This window comes from Delphinus delphis, chromosome 6, assembly GCF_949987515.2.
Source record: "Delphinus delphis chromosome 6, mDelDel1.2, whole genome shotgun sequence".
In the NCBI taxonomy this organism is placed as follows: Eukaryota; Metazoa; Chordata; class Mammalia; order Artiodactyla; family Delphinidae; genus Delphinus; species Delphinus delphis.
The window spans coordinates 6042924-6060009 of NC_082688.1; the positions used below are offsets into that span (position 1 = coordinate 6042924).

The 17086-nt window shown below is 51.1% G+C and overlaps 1 protein-coding gene across 1 annotated transcript in view; it reads right to left on the minus strand.

The window, feature by feature from the left end:
• Positions 1-6614: 6614 nt before the first annotated feature.
• NCS1 (neuronal calcium sensor 1) overlaps positions 6615-17086 on the minus strand; it is a 60980-nt gene continuing 50508 nt past the window's right edge. Inside the window, exon 8 of the mRNA XM_060013971.1 lies at positions 6615-10347. The gene's annotated coding sequence lies outside the window, so the exon portion shown is untranslated. The remainder of the gene's footprint in view (positions 10348-17086) is intronic.

Here is a 17086-nt window from a genome sequence, read left to right on the forward strand (position 1 = left end):
CCAGCAGACCTCGCCTCAAATCCCTGCCCTTCTATGTATTAGCTGTGTGACTCTGGGGAAGCCACTGAACCTCTCTGGGACTCAGTTTCCTCATCTGAAAATGGGGATGAGGACAGTAGCTACCCCATTGGGTATAAGAGGACAGCACACAGGTGCAGTGGTGGCAGAGCTAAAGGGGGGCAGCAGCTGCGTGTGGCCCAGCCCAGCAGGGAGAGCCAAGCTCTCCTGCAAGGTGACAACACCCTGCAAGGTGAGTCCCTTGATCAACCCCACTTGACAGCTCCAGGCCCGCCCAGGAGGCACCCTGGGACCCTGCCCCGCTGGCCACCTCCATTCCTGCCCCCCTCCCGCCCCCTCCCACCTGCTCTTGTAGGTTATGCCTGATTGGCTTTCCTGCCCAGAGAGGGGCTCTAAGGCTTGGGCACTCTCAGGGTCTGGTGCCCCCAGCACCCAGCAGGTTGTTTGTGGGACTCTCCTCCCTGGGCCCAGCCCCTGCCCCCCTCCCCTCATCTCCCCCAGCCTGCCTCTGAGCTGCTTCTCCCTCCAGATGCAAGGCCCCCGCCGCTGATGTGCCCCAGCTGGGCAGGCCCCCTTTCCCGAAGACCTCACCTCCCCAAGCAGCAGCATCTGGGAGAGACCAGAGGCAACCAGCCACTGCCCACATCTGGATTTAACAGAAGCTACTCCCGCCACACCCTGCCTCTGGCCAAGACAGTTGTATTGGAGCCTGGAAGCCCCTTACAGACTGGAAGATGGGACCTGCCACTTCCTCACTGGGCCTCCATAGCCTTGTGTGTAAAAATGTGGGGTGTAATACTAGGATTGGCCTCAAGGGGGCACTGCCGTAAGGAGTAAATGAGATGATGCCTGAGACCCTAGCAAACAGTTCAGGGTTGCTGTTATCTTTATCATGCTCTACAGTGTTAGGATTACTTTGCTACCAGAATGGGCAAGTTCCAGAGAAGAGCCCTGAAGCCAGCCTTCCCTAGGAGCACAGAAAGAGGGTGATAAGCTCAGACTGCCCGGGCCTGTGCTGATACCGACTCCTGGAACGTGGCCTGAGTCCCCTCTTTCCGGGGAGATACGCATTCTGCAAAACTCTGATGCTTCACTGACACGGAGGCAGTGGCCACTAGCTCCACGTGCATTCCTCCCTTCCCCCACGTGGCTCTCTCCTATCATCCTACCTCCGCACCTTTGCACCTGCTCTTTCCTGCCCGTGGTGCCCTGCCCCCACCTCCTCCCCATCTAGATCCTGACATTCCTTCTCCTGCAGGAGGCCCTCTGGTGGCTGCACGTGGGGAAAAAGGCTCAACACCCCCCCATCGCGGGGCTCTTGTTTGGCATTGCCCACCTGTGGCTGGGGTTCGTGATCTTCTGGGGTGTGCCCTGCTTCTTGAGCCACCAGCGCGTTCATCAAAGGCCATGGCCTGACGTTGTGGCCACACAGCGTACACATACTGGGCTCTGGTTCATCCCTGCAGGAGCCAGGAAGGGCTCCAGTTAGCCTTAGGCTGCTGCCTGGAAATCACCGAGGAAACAGCCAGCACTGGGTTAGTTGGTTTGAGGCATGCGCTTTGGCGTAGAATTCGGATTTCAGAGTAGGCTGGAGGTTTCCCCTGACGACGATGATGATTCCCTCCCAGCGACGGGGAGCCCCTCCCTTCCGCTCCCAGGCCGGCCCATTGCACCCTCACCCCAGGGCCTGGCTCTGGCCTCTGCCGTTGCACAAATCTTCTAAAGCAAGAAGGCCTTTGGATACATAGCATATTAATTGGGTCTTTAGAGTCTTCAAAAATTAAAGTGGGCCCTCCACGATATCACAGACTTCCCCTCCCCTCGGGGGCATCCAACAGTCCAGAGACTAAAATGAGACCCCCTCGGTCAGATGGCAATTCTCCACCATTCCTCCCTGGTCTCTAAACAAAGCCGTTTTACTGGTTGCTTTTTTTTGTTGCTGTTGTGGGTTTCTTTGTTTGTTTTGGGGTGGGGTCTTTTTGCCATGCCTTGCGGCTTGCGGGATCTTAGTTCCCCCACCAGCGATCGAACCCAGGCCCCGGCAGTGAAAGCACCAAGTCCTAACCACTGGACTGCCAGGAAATTCCTGAAAGCTGTTTTCATCACATCTGTCACCTCTAAGATCTGCTTCTGTGATGACTATTTCTCTGGGGAAAGGGCTCAGTTTCTGAGGTGGGAGTTTGAATAGACTGTGTGGAGGTCTGGTCCCCATCCCCCCATCTTAAAACCCCTGGCAAGGTCCTTCCTGTGCCCAATTCGAGGCCAGCCTTCACAGTATCCACCCTCACTGAGGTTTCCCAGGGAAAACCCAACTAGCCAAGTCTTACAGGGCCTCCTGGCTCAAGGAGAGCCTCTGCCCCGCCCCCTGCATCCCTAGTCCTTCAGCAAAAGAAAGCCCTTCCCCCAAGAGTCCTTCCCACTGGGACCCCCAGTTCCCTGAGCCCATAGAGGAGGGCACAGCAGGAAAGGAAGAGGAAAAAGGAAGAGGGGGATGGGAAGGCGTGAGTGAGAAGAGCCCACGTGGGGAGCACGTTGCACTGTACGGTTTTTTTACTAAATCACTTTGGCAAACATTGAGAGTTCAGATGCAAACATTTGTAGGTGACATCAGCTCATTTAAAATGACCCAGTGGGATCACTCAGTATATTAGGTGGAATAAAAATGTGGCTGTTGACACAGAGACCCCAGATGGCTTAACCGTGTTAGGAGGGTATTTGACTCCCTCCTAACAATCCCAGTGTAAACGGTCCAGGGCTGGTGTGGCGCTTTGTGGGGGCGGGGGCCCAGGTTCCCGGGAAGCTGTTTTGGAATCCAAGGTCCAGCCAGCCGGAAGGGGGAAGTGGAAGGGAAGTTGTGTTCATCACTCTCATCCCATTGGTAGGAACTGAGTCATGTGGCCACACTCAGCTCCAAGGGATGCTGGGAAATGTAGTCCTTTCGTCCATGCAGCCCGGTGCACAGCTAAAGCAGGGTAAAGGGTATGGGATAAGCAGAGGAGTCTACCATACCTATGAGAGCTCACTTTTCCTAAACTCAGGAGACCTTCAAAGCCCTTTTCCTGCCACTGCCCTGACCAGGCTCCCCCAGCCCAGGGGACCAGAGGATATAACGTTTCTGTCCCTGGACATGAGGCAGGCACTGTCACAGTGGGATGTGCCCCAGTGGCAGGGCAGGCTACAGGGGGCCCACCGGGAAGATGGCAGGGAGGGGGCAGCCACATCAGGGCAGGGGTCCCCCCACTGCATTCCCCACCCTCCCTCCCACCACCCACTCTTCTCTCCTCTCCATGCCTGGTGATGCCCTGATCCGGGCACTGGGGAGTGTGATTTAGGGAGATGCTTTCTATCATGCAGACATGAGTTTGGGGTTTCGGGAGGGCAGGGGGGACAGGGTGGCAGGCTTGAAGTGGGGAAAAATGGGCCCATCTTGGGGGGTTTAGCCACGCTAATAACACACCCAGAGAACGGCAGCCAGTCTGAGCCATCCTGGTAAGTCAGGAGGCCCAGAGAGGAAGGAAGTGGCCAGATCTGTGCCTTCGTTAGGGCCTCATCCCACAGTAAGCTGCCCAGGGTAGGCTGGGCCAGGGAGAGGTCAATGCGGACTGCAACCTTACCCAGAACGAGAGACTATGACCCATGATGCGCCCACAGAAGCAGGGGCTCTGAACCACGTCCTTGTAGACACCTCCCAAGACTGCCTGGGAAAGACCAGAGCCACCTCCAGTGACAGTTAACACCCACTGAGAGCCCACCATCCTCTGGAATCATTGCCCCAGCTACCTTCACATCAGCCCTTTGAGCCAGATGCTAGGCTTCCCAGAAAGGGTGTGCTGCCGCGCACGCACTGCCTTTCAGTGCTTCGGGGGAATCGTGGAATTAGAGAATGTGGGCGTGCGTGTCAATTACCTCCAGTCCCCACCTCCCTTAGTACACGAAATACCCCGGTCAGGAATCCGCTCTCCGGAAGGGGTCACATTAGCATTTTAAATACGTATTGTTATGAAAACCTATACCACAGAGTTGATTCATTTACAAAAGGATGGTAGAAGTCATTTTTCATAGAAGAAGTGTGAGGTGATGGAGATAAATGATGGCTAGAAAGATTCCCGGGAACTCGCGTCTTTGTACCGGCTGGGAAGAGAGCCCACAGCCAGAGGCTGTGCTCTGGGGTCCCTCCCCACTCGCTGGGCAGACAAGTCTTTTGTACCTTTGCACTTGCTTCCTAGTAAATATTTGGATATTTGGCAGAATTTGACCTAAGACCTGCTTTTGTTGTAACTTTCCATCTGGTGGGGAGGGCTGTGGAGTCATCACCTGCCTCTAACTGGAGTCCACGTTTTTACCAGAAAACCCTGTCAGTTACAACCCGTGCCCAATGTCAAGTGGTGGAGGCTGCTGAGAACCAGGTCTAATTCTAGAACCTATAGCCGTAACCACTGTCCCACACTGCCTTCCCACATTGCCTTTGATTCGCTCCCGTGTGTCTGGCAGAGTTCTAGCGTCTTCGCTCCAGACCCTGCCGGAGCGAGGCAGCAGGCTGGGTGCCCAGCGTGGCCATGGAAGGCGCCACCTTTGCACCCCCTTCTCTGTGGCTGCTTCAGCCCCGAAGCGGGCCCTCCAGCTTTGTCTCCCAGGTGGCGTCGGTCTGACGCTCCCTTTCACAAAACCAACTGTGAAACGCAACCTGTTTTTGCAGGTGGCGGCTCATTCTAACGTTGGCTGCTTGATCTCATCAACGGACACATTCACGTGTCTTTCAAGGGCCCTTGGCCCAGAGCAGTAACACATTTCTAGCCAGCAGTTACGCTCTTGACGGGACATTGCCTTTTATTGTTCTCCTAATTAACGTTTCCTCAGCAAAAGCTCCTAGAAGGCAAAGACTGTCACCTCCTCTGATCCCCCTCCCCCAAACACCTGGCACGTGGGGGGCCCACGCCATGCGTGTTGAGCAAACATTTGGTCACTTAACTAGAGGGGAAAGAGGAGGTCCCTCCAAGATCCCAGGTTCCAAGCCGAGGGGAACCATGGCAGAGGGCAGCCACTCCAACGGCCAAACCATGGGGTGCCTTCCTGAGAGCCCCCATGGGAGCTACTCACCTACCCACCTCCCCTCCCGAAACACCCCTCCACTTGGTAAGTGACAAGTCTCTGGGCCCTCAGTGCCTGACACGTGGCAGGTGCAAAAGTTACGCACAGGTGAATAATTAGCCTGAATCCCCGGCAAGTGGAGGGTGGACTCCTCTTTAGAACCCAGCTGGGGAACTCCCTGGCGGTCCAGTGGTTAGGACTCTGCTCTTTCACTGCCAGGGCCCAGGTTCGACCCCTGGAACTAAGATCCTGCAAGCCACGTGCTGTGGCAAAACAAAACAGAACAAAACAAAACAAATTAGAACCCAGCTGGATGTCCCTCAGTGTCAGCAGCTCCCCAGGCCTTCCAAAGTGTGGTCCCAGACCAGCAGCATCGGCGTGGCCTGGTAACTTGTTAGAAATGAACATTCCTAGGCCCCGGCCCAAACCTAGCTAATGAGAAACTCTGCAGGTGGCAGTCTGGGTTTTAACAAGCCCCCAGGTGATTCTATAATGCTCAGTTCTGAGAAGCACTAGTCTAGGCCCATGTTTTCAAACATTATTAAACCTTTAGAGAACCCCAAGAGATGAAACAGGAAGGAATGGAAATGCCGGGAGTGATACATGGGGTGGCGTGGGGATTCACTCTGCTGAACTCTTGGCTTCCCAGAAACACTCCTGAAAATGTTCTGGTTTAATCATTACACCCAAGGTTCTCACTCTGCCCATTCTTTCTCTTGGGGAAACTGGGCAGACAACACCCAAAGCAAGAGAAAGGGTGTCACAGGAGGAAGAAGAAACCTAAAATGAAACAAAAAAGAAACAGACAAAGCAACAGGTCCACACAAGGAAGGCAAAGACAAGTGAGGAAGCGTGTTTAATTGGCGTGACAAGGACAACATACAACGAGAGCACGAGAGGAGGCCTGGGCGTGCTACGTGGCCCCTGTCCACCCCGGGGCCTGCCCCTCCCTCAGAGACACACACCAGCAGATTCAGACAGAACAACACCCCAAAAGAGGCTCAGAGGGACTGGGAAGGCAAACAGAAAATCACCACCCAGGAAACATTGTTTTTGTTTTTTTTTTTTTTTGGTAAGAGTTGCCCAAATTCCTTTCCAAAGCTGCAGGCTCTGGGCGGGGGGCACCATGACGATTCAGACTCCACTGGCCTTTCACCTCGGCCAAGGCTCTGATGATTCCGTTCATGGCTGCTCCCCACAATGGCCCTGGGACATGGGCTGAGCAGAGACTCACTCCCATCTGACGGATGGAGAAACTGAGTCCCAGTGAGAAGTGACTCGCCCAGAGTCCCGGAGAAAGCTGGTCACTGAGTCAGACTGGGAGCCTGTGGCCCTCCCTGGGGCCATGGGTCAAGGCAAAGACACACGGGGAACAGAAATGTACAGCCTGGGCAGGGGGCAGTCAGGGTGGAGGGTGGAGGTGGAGGGGATTCTGCGTTTGTCCCAATCACGGGGAGCAGACAAAGCCTGAGAGGCCTAGATGCCAAGACAGAAGATGGGACCAGCTGTGTATTCGACAAAAGCCTTTTATTCATCCAAAAATCAACCATTGGGTTTATTCCGCAGATATTAAAAAAGGTCGGGGGGCAAGGCTTCCCATTACAGTGCCCTTATGCTGATTCACTTGCTATCTCTGGGGTAGACCTAGAAGAAGGGCGTCTGGGAGACATGCTGCCAGTAAGGTGGGGCTGGAAGCTCAGGGTCTGGGTGAGATCATAGCGCCGCCCCCCCCGCCCCCCGCTCGCCTCCCCATCTGCGGCCTCGCTCTCAAATCACCTATTTGTCTGGTCCGGTCCCCCAAATGCCTTTATTGATCATCGCCACGAGGGGGCGCTCCCGCGTTCCCCTCAATCCCTTAGAAGCCGAAACCACTGGGAACCCGGTAGCTTTTCCACTAGGTGAGCAGTGGGGCTTTCCCCAGGGAGAGGCTGCATCTTCCCAGGGGGCCCAGGAACCCCACACCCCAACCCTCTAGAGAAGAGACAGGGTCCCCGAAAGCCCAGATGCATCTGTCATCTAGGAAGTTGGCTGTCAAAATGAAAAGCATTTCAGGGGAAGAGGAGGACACACATCTGCCTTGACGTTATTCTAAACGACATTATTCTAAATGACGTTATTCTAAACGTTGCCTGGTTAAATACTGGAAACTCATGACGTTCTCCTAAGTACCATCAACGCAGAGTGGGGAGCGGATTCTATGAGGAAGAGGCCAGGGCTGCTGCAGACGGACTGCCGGAGGCTGGCCCCTGCTCCTGGGCTGGGGAGCGAGGGCTAAGAACCTGACTTCTGGCTGGTCTGGAAGCCCCAGAGCAGCAGTTGACAGGGCTGGGCCTCGGGTGGGAAACGGTGCTGGGGAGAGAGGCCCATGGGCTGCTCAGGGTTCCAAGGGTGCTGCAGCTAGAGGCCTGGTGAGAGGAGGGGACGGAACTGTCCCTGCCCGCAACCTCGGGCAAAAATGGCCAGTGTCCAGCACCCTGCCAGGAAGAGGCGTGGCCCTTCCAGCAGCTCTGGACTTCTCTGGGCAAGGACCCAAGGTGTGCCTTGGCCCATGGGTCCACGGTATCGCCTGCTAAGGTCAAAAGCCACACGCGTAGCTCCAAACCAAAAGGCCTAACGGTGAGGAGGTGGGAGGAAAGCCTTGCACACGGATCTCCCTAGACTCCTAGGAGTCAATGTCTCAGCGGGCGGGGCCCCTATGCTTAACCTTGGATAATTCTTAGCCACAAGCCCTTTCCCGTGATGCTCCAGGACAGGCTGCACAAAAGCTCTGGCCCACTGGACCAGAGAGGTAAATCGAGGCTCAGGTGGAGGCCAGAGAAATCATTTGACCTGGGGAAAGGCCCCGCTCCCCCCATCTCCAGCCCCAAGCCACCAAGCTCACCTGCTGCCCTAGGGTCCTAGGTCAGAGCCAGGCTGAGGAACTGCAGGATTTGGTGGTGAGTACTGGGCCTCCTAGGCCCGTGGCCTGAGCAGGAAGGTGACCGCAGGGGCCTCAAAGAGCCCAAGCTTCAAAGTCACCCGTGAAAATGGAACTACTGCTCCTATCCCCGCAGGATCTGGGGGGCTTCCAGCGGAGGGAGAGGGCAGCCAGAGGGCTGGCTGATGCAAGGAGGGAGAGACAGGGGCTGGCCGAGCGGTCCAGCCTGCAGGAACGGACACGCAAGTCCCACGCTGGCGGAGCCGCTCTCTGGCGGGGGTCTGCTGTGAGAGTTAAAGAGCAGGAGAAGCTCTGGCCTCCTGGGAAAGTGCAAAGTGGGCGCCAAGGGCCATTCAAAGCGGGGGCCGAGGGTCAGCTCCTCCCCTCCGCTGGCCGGGATAAGTCAGGAGGTGATAGGCTGCTGACTTCGCAAAGAAGAAGCAGGGATTCTCGATTCCGGCCTGGCCCTAAACAGTCTGGGGGACTGCTTCTCACCCAGAAGGCTTCCCTGGGCGAGGACTAGTTCTGGGCCTGAAAGACAGCTCAGGAGTCCAGGAGGGACCAGGAAGCTCTGCGGGGAGGAACAGGGTGTGTCATCCGAACCCACACACCACGAACAGTGGCTGCTGCGTCCCTGAAGACTGTGCTAAGAGACAGAGAGTGACTCAGGCAGTCCCCGTGTCTGCTGGGGTCTGTAAACATAGACACAGACCGCACAATCACCAGCTGCAGGAAACCCAAGCTTAGAATTAGACAGCATCAGCACGAAGGGAAGCCTCCGGATCCCCCAGCCCAGGCCTCCCGGATCCGCAGCAGGGGGAGCTGGGGCCCACAGAGGGCAGGGGGGCCCACAGTCACGGAGCAAGGGCCAGCCTCAGGATCCTGCCTTCCGGTCCAAGGTCATCTGACTTTCCTGGTGACAGTTGTGGGCCTGCCCTGTCTCAGTGGCGGGCAGAGCTAGAAGCTTCCTGTGAGCACATGTGGGCCACAGCCCAAGAAGCCACCTGAATGGGATTGCCTGCGGCCCTTCTCTCTCCCCCGCTCCCTTCCGGCCTTTCAGCTAAAAGAGGGAAAGCTACTGTGGTCCGCTGGACAAGGCAGGAAAGCAGGGTGAGCAGCTATTCTCAAAACCCACCAAGGAGGGAGAGGCAGACTTCACATCTGCTCACTCCCTCCTCCTTCTCTCCTTAGATTCTCGGTCCACCCCCGGCCCTTCCTGGATCCCAGTCTCAGCACAAGCCTTGCCACTCCCCACGGCGCTGCGAACACCAAAGCAAGAACCGAGAAACCGGAAGATGTCCCCTGTTTGTCCTCAGAAAAGAGGTTATGGACCCAGAGGAGGATACAGGACCGAGAGGTGTGTGAACCGGGAGCAGAGAAAAGAGATCCAGGAGGGAGGCATTCGAGCTGGAGGGAACAGTGCATTAGCCATTTAAGAAGCCCACCTTTCCCCTCTCCAAACATCGAGCACAGTATCTGAAAAAAAAAAAAAAAAAAGATTTTTGGCTTCCTGGCCGCTGCAGGCCACCATCCTCCCAAGCGCCTGGGCAGGTGGGCGAGGGCGTGCACGTGTAAACGGTGGGCCCCGCATCCCTGGGAGCATCAGACACACGAGGCAGCAGCAACAGTTACCAACCAATAAATAAAAGGTATCAATTATATATGTATATAAAAAAAAAAACCTCACTTTCCCCACAAAAAGCACAATACTGTTATCACAAAAAAAAAATCATCAACGTTGTAATTAATCATCCTAGCCGCGCAGGTGGTCTTGCTGCTCGAGGATGGGGCGCCAAATCACGAGGGGCAGGCAGGCCCCCCACGCCCCGACCCCCCGTGGCCGAGGCCGTGACTCCCGTGGCCTCTCCCGCTGCCAAGGTCAAGGCAGGAGGCAGAGTTCTTTGACGTCCCCGAGGCCTTCTCCCCATCTGTCAGTCTGAATCTTCTAGGACAGAAGGTAGTTTTGTTTTTTTTTTCTTTTTCAATGTCTGTTTGAAATAAAGAACGAAAGCACACACGCAGGAGAGCAGGAGGGACCGAGAGGCCGCCTGCGAAGCAGCCGAGTCCTTGGTTTTGCAGAGGGCTGGAGCCTTTGCCCATCCGTACTGTCGTTTTCTGGACAAGCAGAAGTTGGTGGCAATTGGAGCCGGTGGCTTCAGGCGACGGGTGGGTGCGGGGCGGGTGGAGGAGAGCCGGGCCTCACGGTTCCAGGGCAGCCCGGTGGGGCGTGGATGCGGAGAAAGGCTGGGTGGACACACGAGGGTGGTGGTGTCGGGGCAGAGGTGGCCTCAGGGCACGGGAGGAGGTGAGTGGCTCCCAGGCATCTGGAAGACACAGGGAGGCGGGGCGGGTTCAGAGCTGGCTGCCAGGGACACAGAGCAGGCGACAGTCAACTAAAGGACCAGGTGGCATCATATGTCACAAGTCCTAAAAATGTGCATGCCCTCCGGTCCACACATTTGGTGCTCAGTATTTATCCTTAAGAAATAAATGTTTATGGGGGGTGAGGGAGGGAGGGACTGGGAGTTTGGGGTTAGTAGATGCAAATTATTACATACAGAATGGATAAACAACAAGGTCCTACTGTATAGCCCAGGAAAATGTATTCAATATCCTGGGATAAACCATAATGGAAAAGAATATGAAAAAGAATGTATATAAAAAGAAATACGTATCTGAATCACTTTGCTGTACAGCAGAAATTAACATGACATTGTAAATCAACTATACTTCAGTAAAAAATAAGTTAAAAAGACAGAAATAAATGTTTATGACAGTATCATCTGTAATAGCAAAATTAAAAGGGAGGGAGCAAACTCAGTGTCCACTATCAGGGGACAGGTTGGATAAATAAGGACAGAACCATAGGATAAAAAAGTTTGCAACCATTAAGAACAATGTGTGCAATGGCCAATAATCACGTGAAAAGATGCTCAACAGAATTAGTCATCACGGAAACACAAATCAAAACCACGATGAGACACCACTTCGCACCCACTAGGATAAAACCTGAAACTAACAAGTGTTGGCGAGGGTGTGAAGAAATTGGAACCCTCAACCACGGCTGGGAGGAATATAAAATGACACAGCTACTGTGGAAAAGTTTGGCAGTTCCTCAGAAAATTAAACATAGTTACTATATGACCCAGCAATTGCACCCCAGGGATGTACTCTAAAAACTGGAAAATAGGTACTCAAATCCATGTACACCAATGTTCATAGCACCATGATTCCCAATTGCCAAAAGGTGGAAATGACCCAGATGTCCATCAATGGATGAATGGATAAACAAATGTGATCTAACCACACAATGGAATACTATTCAGCCATACAAATGAATGAAGTACTGGTACGTGTCCCAACACAGATGAAACTTGACCACATGATGCTAAGTGAAAGAACCAGACATCAAAGGTCACATAGGGCTTCCCTGGTGGCACAGTGCTTAAGAATCCGCCTGCCAATGCAGGGGACACGGGTTCAAGCCCTGGTCTGGGAAGATCCCACATGCCGCGGAGCAACTAGGCCCGTGAGCCACAACTACTGAGCCTGCGCTCTAGAGTCCACGAGCCACAACTACTGAAGCCCATGCTCTGCAAAAAGAGAAGCCACCGCAATGAGAAGCCTGTGCACCGCAACGAAGAGTAGCCCCTGCTCGCCGCAACTAGAGAAAGCCCGCGTGCAGCAACAAAGACCCAACGCAGCCAAAAATAAATAAATTAAATTTTAAAAAAATAAAAAATAAATAAAAAGATAAAAGTCACAGAGTAAATGATTCCATTTATATGAAACATCCAGAATAGAGACAGAAAGCAAAGTATGGTTGCCAGAGGCTCACTGAGGGGTGGGGGTGGGGGAGAAACTGCTTAAGGGATATGGAGTTTTATCTTGGAATGAGGCAAAGGTTCTAGAATGTACTAAATGCCACTGAATTGTTCACTTTAAGATAGTTAATTTTATGTTACGTGAATTTCACCTCAATACATTTTTTTAAAAAAGCAGCAGCCTGGGGGACAGTTATGTCTGTTACTGTCCGTGCCATCCAAAGACCCTTCCCATAACCTGCTCCAACCCTGTGTTTAAATCTCACGTCCCCACTCCCCACTGGACAGGTGTAGGTGTCTGATACAAAGGGGTCACTTTCCTGATTTGGGGAGATGACTTAAAAACATTATCTGGGCCAATCCAAATCTATGTGGAGGTGGCCCTGGGGGAGTAGGAAGGCCCTGCAGGACCAGAATTGGGGGGGCCATTATGGTGCAGGTGCCAAGGGAGAGAGAGTATGGAGTAACCACCCAGAGGAAGGCCAGAGCACCCAAGGGAGAGGCCTGGGTCCTCTCAGCCTTCCAGGTCCCCTGCCAGACCCTGGAGGTTCAGCTGGGTCTCCAATCACATGCTCTGCTTTCCGCGGTGATCTGTGAACCCCTGTGACTTGCACTATTGTATCTGCTAGTTAAGGGAATTCCCTGGTGGTCCAGTGGTTAGGACTCCAAGCTCTCACTGCCAAGGCCTGGGGTTCGATCCATGGTTGGAGAACTAAAATCCCATAAGCTGTGCGGCGTGGCCAAAAAAAATGTTAAAAAAAGAAAAAGAAAAGAACTGCAAATATGATGAAACTCACCAAATGCATTTAAATCCTTAAATTCACAGTTACACATATATTTTGTAAAAACGTCATTGGTCACCTCTAAGGATTTTTTTTTTTTTTTTTTTTTTTTTTGCGGTACACGGGCCTCTCACTGCTGTGGCCTCTCCCGCTGCGGAGCACAGGCTCCGGACGCGCAGGCTCAGCGACCATGGCTCACGGGCCCAGCCGCTCCGCGGCATGTGGGATCTTCCCGGACCGGGGCACGAACCCGCGTCCCCTGTAGCGGCAGGCGGACTCTCAACCACTGCGCCACCAGGGAAGCCCCCAACTTGTTTTGAAAACTGATAAAGAATCAAGTATCCATCATGCCTTCCCTATGAAAACCAAGCCTCAGGGTAACCACCGAGTGGATGGGGGAAGTTTCCCTTTGTAAAAGTAATCTAGCCAATGACGAAGAAGGAAAGACAACTTTAGGACGTCACCATTTGGCACCATGTAATGAATGAATGGACAGAGGTGGCGATCAGAAACAGCTGCTGATGTCACCGAGGTCACGTGCACCTGCCAGACACACACACACAACCCCGCTCATGAGGCGTTCTCACCCGAAGTGGACCAAACCCAATGCCAAGCCAGCCTGCAGATCTAACTGCCATCTCCAGGAAGAACAAGAAAGAGGAGCCTGTTAACAGCACCACGGGGCACTGTACCCAATGCCCTTCTCAGCAAACACCAAGAAGGAAAAGGGAAGGGGGAAAACTTAAGAGATTAAAATAAACGTAGGCCTATCAACCACTTGCTATCTATGGACTTCATTCAGATTCAGATTCCAATAAACGAAGTGAAAAAAATTGTGAGACAACAGGAAAGTGGAATGTAAGTGTTGGTGAGAGCGTATTAAGGAATTACTGATGTTTGGGGTATTATGGATTTTTTTTAAAGAATCGTTATCTTTTAGAAATACATTTTGAAATATTTACGTATGAAATGATACGATGTCTTGAGTTTGCTTCAAAACAACCCAGTGTCGGGGGTGTGTGGGGGAGGGTATAGACGGCACAAGATTGCTGTGAATCGGTGATTCTGAAGCTGGGAGATGGGTACACGGAGTTACATATTCTCTCTACTATTGCATGAGACTGTTCCCATAATAAAAATTGTTTTCATCCACTCTCAAATTTCCAACAACCTGAGTGCCCCACACCATAAGACTGGTTAAGGTATGGTCCAACCATAAACAGTATACTATGCAGCTATTAAAAAGGATGATCTCAAACAACATGTAGTGACGCAAAAAATATGCATGATCTCAGTTCCTGAATAATTCAGTGAATTATATAACCGTAATTTATCTAAGAATTATGATCCATCAGGAATCTGAGAAGGCAAATAAATCGCAAAAACAATGGAACACAAATTGGATATAATTACTCTCAGGCAGGATCTAGGAAGGCCTGAGAAAAATGGTACGGCAATTTCCGGGAGGAGCTATAGAAAAGTGGATCTTGTCACCCTGAAAAACTTGTCATGGAAATAAAGTTACATTGTGTTGGCCGACACATTGCTGGTGAGGGTAAGATATATGTCTACGTAAATTGTGTTATGGAAAGCCAGTGTAGACATGACAGGATGTGAAGCCAAGCTGGGTAAAACACATTAAAAATCTCTTTTCTTAGTGTTGAGTCTCCAAAAGAAAAAAAATGGCTCCTACAAGTTGTTCCTTTAAAAAACAAACCAACCAAAAACCAAAAGACACAGCCAACAGCGTACGGTTATGAACTCGTTGTTGAAGAAATATATATACATATATATTCATAGAAAACTGTAAGACAAAAACAAATAGGGTAATTCAGAAAGAATCACACACTTTAAAGAAATTAATTACACTGTACAACGTTTCCTTGGGGGGATACAGCAAGAACTTATGTTTGCACCATTCTTCCACGGCCTGGAGGAAATATGCGGCTGTTATATATATATATATAACTGTATATATATATATACGCCAATGAGGTCACTGGTGGTAATCACAAAAGGGGGACTCTGAAAAATCAGACAACAGATCAGTATGCACTGTGGGACCCAGAGCTGCATACTGAACATTTTTAAGATTATAGAAATAACTGTCACAGTTCCTTTATAAATTGGTTTGATTATATGTTCCTATGCGACCTAGTTACTGAGTATTAAGTTTTTGTAAGTGTTCAATTCTTTCTGAATCATTCTTTCTTTCTGAATCATTCTGGACACAAAATGTTCACAGTGGTTATTTCTGGGTTATATGTGAAGGGTTTTTTTCAATAAACTTTTTTATGGAGGTTTTCCTTTTAAACATATTTTCTAATGTCTCTTCAATGAAAAAGGATTTCTTGTGCAAAAACATAAGAATATTAGAAGCTTCAAAATAGGCTTCCTAAACAAAATGTCAGCAAGTCAAATCTGATGATACATCAAAGCACATAATGGGTGGCTGAGCATTCAAAAATCACTCGGTGTAAGTCAGAGTGGCCATCATCAAAAACTCCACAAACAGCGAACGCTGGAGAGGGTGTGAAGAGATGAGAACCCTCCTACACTGCTGGTGGGAATGTAAACTGCTGCAGCCACTACGGAGAACAGTATGAAGGTTCCTTTAAAAAACTAAAAATAGAGCTACCATATGATGCTGCAATCCCATTCCTGAGCATATATCCAGAGAAAAACATGGTTCGAAAAGATCATGTACCCCAGTGTTCATTGCATCTTTGTTTACGATAGCCAAGACATGGAAACCACCTAAATGTCCATCGACAGAGAATGGGTAAAGAGGATGTGGTACATATATACAATGGAATATTACTCAGCCTTTAACAAGAATGAAAGAGTCATAGGAGGGAGGCTGGGGAGATCAGGAGAGGCAGGTGGGAGGGGCCCTCCAGGAGGAGTGGGAGAGGAGCAGAGGGCGACTGCCCTGCCCACTCAGGCCGAGGAGGCTGCTGAGATCCCAGGCCAGTCCCCTGCCCTCCAAGGCCCCCTCCAGGCCACGTAGGTCCTTGGGGGCATAGGAAGGAGGCTGGGGGGAGAATAGGAGAGGCACGTTGGAGGGGTCTTCCAGGAGGAGAGGGAGAGGAGCAGAGGGTGACTGCCCCACCCACTCAAGCCCAGGAAGCCTGCTGGGCTCCCAGGTGAGGTCCTCTGCCCTCTGAGACTAGGGGTGGGGGGAACGCCTGGGTCCCTTCTGTTCCTTGAGCCTACGTTCCACCCCCCTACAGCCCCCAGGACCTTTTCCAGATCCTAAGCATTGGCCCCGCCCGCCACCCAAACCTCGCCCTTGCTTAGGCCCCGCCCTCCACAGCTAAGGCCTTCCCCCCACTTTTTGCTTTTTTTTTTTTCTTTTCCCTCCTCCTCTTTCTTACTATTGTGGTACTAATGTACCTTCCAATTGTTGATTCATCTATATTTTTATTTTCATATTCTTCCTAACATACCTGTTAGTTTCCTAGTCTAATTTTATTTTTTACTTTGTTATTGTTGTGGGGGTTTTTTTGCCGCCCCAGGCAGCTTGCAGGACCTTGGTTCACAAGCCCAGGTCGGCTGAAGCTCCTGCGGTAGGAGCTCCAAGTCCGAACCACTAGACTAACAGAGAACCTCAGACCCCAGGGACTATTCATCGGAGTGAGGTCTCCCAGAGTACCTCATCTCAGCACCAAGACCCAGCTCTACCCAATAGCCATAAACCCCAGTGTTAAAAGCCTCAGGTCAAACAACCAGTAAGACAGGAACACAATCCCACTCATAAAAAAAAAAAAAAAAAAAGAGATGGCAAAAAAATATGTCACAGATGGAGGAGCAAGGTAAAAACCTACAAGACCAAATAAATGAAGAGGAAATAGGCAATCTACCTGAAAAAGAATTCAGAGTAATGATAGTAAAGATGATCCAGAATCTCGGAAATAGAATGGAGGCACGGATTGAGAAAGTACAAGATATGTTTAACAGAGATCGAGAAGAACTAAAGAACAAACAAACAGAGATGAACAACACAATAACTGAAATGAAAAATACACTAGAAGGAATCAATTACAGAATAACTGAGGCAGAAGAACGAATAAGTGAGCTGGAAGACAGAATGGTGGAAATAACTGCTGAGGAGCAGAATACAGAAAAAAGAATGAAAAGAATGGAAGACAATCTCAGAGACCACTGGGACAACACTAAACGCACCAACATTCGAGTTATAGGGATCCCAAAAGAAGAAGAGAAAAAGAAAGGGTCTGAGAAAATATTTGAAGAGATTATAGTTGAAAAATTCCCTAAGAGGGGAAAGGAAACAGTCACCCAAGTCCAGGAAGCACAGAGAGTCCCATACAGGATAAAATCTAGGAAAAACACACCAAGACACATATTAATCAAACTAACAAAAATTAAATTCAAAGAAAAATTATTAAAAGCAGCAAGGGAAAAACAAAAGAATAACATACAAAGGAATCCCCATA